The sequence below is a fragment of the Microtus ochrogaster genome, linkage group LG8 (assembly GCF_000317375.1).
Source record: "Microtus ochrogaster isolate Prairie Vole_2 linkage group LG8, MicOch1.0, whole genome shotgun sequence".
Lineage (NCBI taxonomy): Eukaryota > Metazoa > Chordata > Mammalia > Rodentia > Cricetidae > Microtus > Microtus ochrogaster.
In genome coordinates this window covers 23649322-23653627 of record NC_022033.1, presented here as the reverse complement: position 1 = coordinate 23653627, position 4306 = coordinate 23649322, and positions in this window count along the sequence as shown.

The following is a 4306-nucleotide window of genomic DNA, read 5'->3' as shown; positions in this document are numbered from 1 at the left end:
CCCAAGTGGACTCTCTCCCCCCCCCCCAAAAAAAAAAGAATAAGAAAATAAAACAAACCCAATTTGTGTTGTTTATATAAGCAGTGGAGTCAAATCCCTAATGGCCAGACCCTTAAAGAAAACTGACTCCTTGCAGGGCGTGGTGGCGTACCCCTTTAATATCAGCAGAGGCAGGCAGATCTCTGTGAGTTCCAGGCCACCCTGATCTACAAAGTAAGTTCCAGAACAGCCAGGACTGTTACACAGAGAAACCTTGTCTCAAGAAACAAACAAACAAAACCCCCCAAACAAAAACTGAGTCCTTCCCCACCCAAACCCCTGACATTGGTTATGGAGAGCTACACTTCAGCATCCTTATCATAATTTTCTTTTAGTTTTCCGAGACAGGGTTTCTCTGTGTAACAGTCCTGGCTGTCCTGGAACTTACTTTGTAGACCAGGCTGGCCTTAAACTCACAGAGATCCCCCTGCCTCTGCCTCCTGAGTGCTGGGATTAAAGGCGAGTGGGGGTGGGGAGAAGAGGCTGTCACAGAAGCCTTCTATGTCCCTCTTTCTCAACTGTGAGTCAGCAGCCATTGTTACCACTGCAGAAGCGGCGTCCCTGCCCTTTCCAGTCAGTCCCAGGGAGAACGAATCATGGACTTCCACGTGGTTTCTCGCAACAGCATGGACCATGGCCACGCACATGGTCTCTGTAGTTTTAGCATGGCCACAGACCTCAGCACGGTCTTCTGTGGTTGTACAGCCCACAGACATCAACATATTAGTCCTTAGTGGTGGCACAGGTCAAGGACATCAACATGGCCTCTGGGACAACATGGCCCACAGACACAAGCATGGTACGTGGTAGAAGAAAAATCTGGGTATGTGTTTTATACCTAGGGGGAGTAGGCCTGCTTTTATACCTGTACACCATGTGCAGGTAGTACCTGAGAGAGCCAGAAGAGGGTGTTGCATGCCCTGGAATTGATAGAACAGTTGTGTGCTGTCATGTGGGTGCTGGGAATCAACCTGAGTCCTCTGGAAACGCAGCCAGTGCTTTCAACCACTGAGCCAGGACTGAGCTTAGGTATAGGAGAGAGTCTGACTTTCCCCATTACACAGCTTGATGGTTTGTTTCGTCTGAGACAGGGTCTCATTATATAGCCCTGCCTGGCCTGGAACTTACTATACAGATCGGGTGGTCTCCAAACTCACGGGCCTGCCACTGCCTCCCAAGTGCTGGGATCAAATGAGTGCACCACCTCTGAGTATTATACTAAGGGGGAGGGGCACTTTTTGAGAGAGAGCACTGCTCTCTCGTGTAGTTCTGGTCCCTGCCTTCGAAAAGTGAGGACTACAGGAAGGTACAGGAATATACCGCCATGCCTAACCTAGGCTACCCAGGGAGCTGCAGGTCAGCCTGGGCCACAGAGGGAAACTGTCGTGGTGATACATACTCGCAATCCCAGCATTCAGGAGGTGGAAGCAGAAGGATGAGGAGTTCAAGGCCAGTGTCAGCTGAATACTGAGTTCGAGGCTAGCCTGGGCTACATGATACCCTGTCTTTAGAAAACAAAACTAAAATCCCCCACAAAGGGCGAAAGTTAATTAAGTAATAAGATATTTTTTTTAAGTCTTGCAGGTCAAAAGACTTCATACAAATGTAGCAGGCAGTAATTGCAGATTAATCTACTATGCTGTTTCTGGAAGTCACATTCAGGAACGTCAGTAGCTCCTCCCTGTGTGCCAATGGCCCCTTGGCAATCCTTACATACAGATCATAAAAATGGAGGATCAGCTAGGAAGGAGTGAAGCTGGGCTCTTCCCAAAGCTGCTGAAGACAGGTTCTGCTCCTCTCTGTGGGGACCACCCCGCCTTCCTCCCTGGAGTGTGCAGTTGGAGGCACCAGATGCTCTGGCAAGATCCAGAGAGATGCCATCTGCGAGGGAAGCCTATTCTTAGAGAGCAGAGCCAGTCGGCGGTGGAGACGGCCACCCCCAACAGCAGAGGGGGGGATGTCGGGGCAGGAGGCCAAGGCTGGCTGGGGAGAAGGGCAGGCTAAACACAGGGCACACTTATTTCTTTCAACCAGCTTCCTCCTGCGTTTGTTCTCCTGGAAATAAGAGCAATGTTTATTGAATGCTCACTTGACATGTATCACTTAATCCCTTCAGACACCATGAGGCGTGGACCATCACAACGCCTCCTTTACAGATGAGGCACAGATGGCTACATCACCAATAGGTCGGGCCTCAAGCCTGGAAATGCTGCTTCCGAAGCCCTTGTCCCTTGCAACCATGTGTACTGCCTCTCAACCTGCTGACCAGCGGTCACTTTTAATTTGGGTTTCCTGGGTAATAAACCCCAAGGTGAGGATTTGAGTGCAATAGTTGAAATGTGAAGTGGTCCCAGGATGCAACAGCTGAGGCATGAGAGAGATAATGTCTACCGTGGGTACCCGGAGCCCAGTCCTTCTGGAGTTCTAGCAATCAGCACACAGTGTATGGAGGGGTGTCTCCTCCAAGTGCTGGGAGCTGCTCATGATGGTATTTCTCAGTACTGGGTTGATGCTGCCCAAGAAGCATGTTAATCCCTAAAATGTAGGCCTGCTGCAGAGTGGTAAAGCAGGCACCTGCGGTGGGAGCCCTCAGACAGGAGACATAGGAGTGGCAACTGCAGAAGTCAGATGAGCACAGAGGAAGAACGGCAGGGCTCCCCACCATCTGCTAGGGTGAACCTGCCTGCCAAAGGTCAGCCTCCCCCCAGTCTCAAGTTGTTCATCTTCAGAGTAGCCCAATAAGAAGCTCCTCCAAGTGGTCTGCTCTGAGCGTGCAGTGAGCTCCAGCTGAGAGCACTGGGGAGTCAGACAGAAGCCACCTCCGCTACCCCAGAGCTTCCCAGGATAACAACGCTTGAATCTGCCTCTCGCCACTCCCTCAGCACTCAAGCTGGGGCTCACAGCACAGCACCCACAGTGTGGGGGACTCGTAGGACAGCCAGACACTTGGACCCATTCCATACCCCTCGGTCAGAATGTGTATTGTACCCATTTGTCTGGTTTTTTGTTTCATTTTGTTTTGTTTTTGAGATGGGTCTCACGTGGTCCAGGCTGGTTTCCAACTTGCTGCGTAGCAAGTAGTATAACCTTGAACTCCTATCCTCTGGCCTCCACCTCCCAAGAGCTGTGAATACAGGTGTGTGTGTGTCCACGCCTAGCCAAAATCTATACCTACAGATTTCCACTAGTCATTCCAAATACATAAAAACAGGAGGGGAGGGCAAGTTAGAAGTAATGTATTTTTTATGTTTATTTATTTTATATTATGTGTGTGGGTGCCTTGCCTGCACGTTTGCATGTGCACCACATGTGCACGCCTGGTGCCCACAGAGGCCAGAAGAGGACATCGGGTCCCCTGAAACTGGAGTTAGGGGTGGTTGTAAGCCACCATGTGGGTGCTGGGATCTGAACCTGGGTCCTCTGGAAGAGCAGCCATCTCTCCGGCCCCACAAGTAATGTATTGCACTAAACCAAGGGTCTTAGATTGACAGCCTCTGGACCAGGTTTTTCTGGGAGTTCTGTTTTAAAAATTCTGCCTGCCACACGACTCTCCAGGTCACCGTGACCTATTCCCCCTATGGCACAGCACCCCCAAGAACTTCCACTTATGCCACCGAGAGCTCCTGTATGCATCTGGTTGCTTTCAGACACCATGTCCTATAACCAATGATTGCAAAACACGGCTGAGGATGTCTAGGTTCAAAGCAAGGCACTGAAAAATAAAAGGCACACGGGTTTTGAAATCAGGCAGACGGTTCAAATTCGGACGTGGCCATATCTTAGCAGCCATGTTATTTTGGACAAGTTATCTCCTCTCTGACCCTCAGTTTCCACATCTGGAAAACATGGATCAACACCCAGCCTTGCAAGGTGACTGTACGGACTGAAAACAGTAACGCGCACAGCAGTCAGGAGGAAGCTGAAATTGCCATGTGGAGGCTCTGGTGGCAGTGGCAACAGTGTCGCTGTAAAGCGTCCAATGTGGACACTGAGTTACTGTGCTTATCCTCACTTAGGAAACCTTGAAGTGCTGAGATGGGGAGAGCCTTCCCCAGGGATGTGTCACAGCGGTGCTGCTGGGCTCGGATGGTGTCTTTAGCTCTACATGTTTAGTGTCTACTGGAATCTTCTGTGAGGATAGATGTGTTACTTGATACATGTAAAACACACTGCCAGCATTGAAGATGTAATACAAGAAAGATTGTCATTAATCCTTTATATTAATATATGTTGCAAAGAGAAAGTTTTTGGAAATATTAAATTAAAA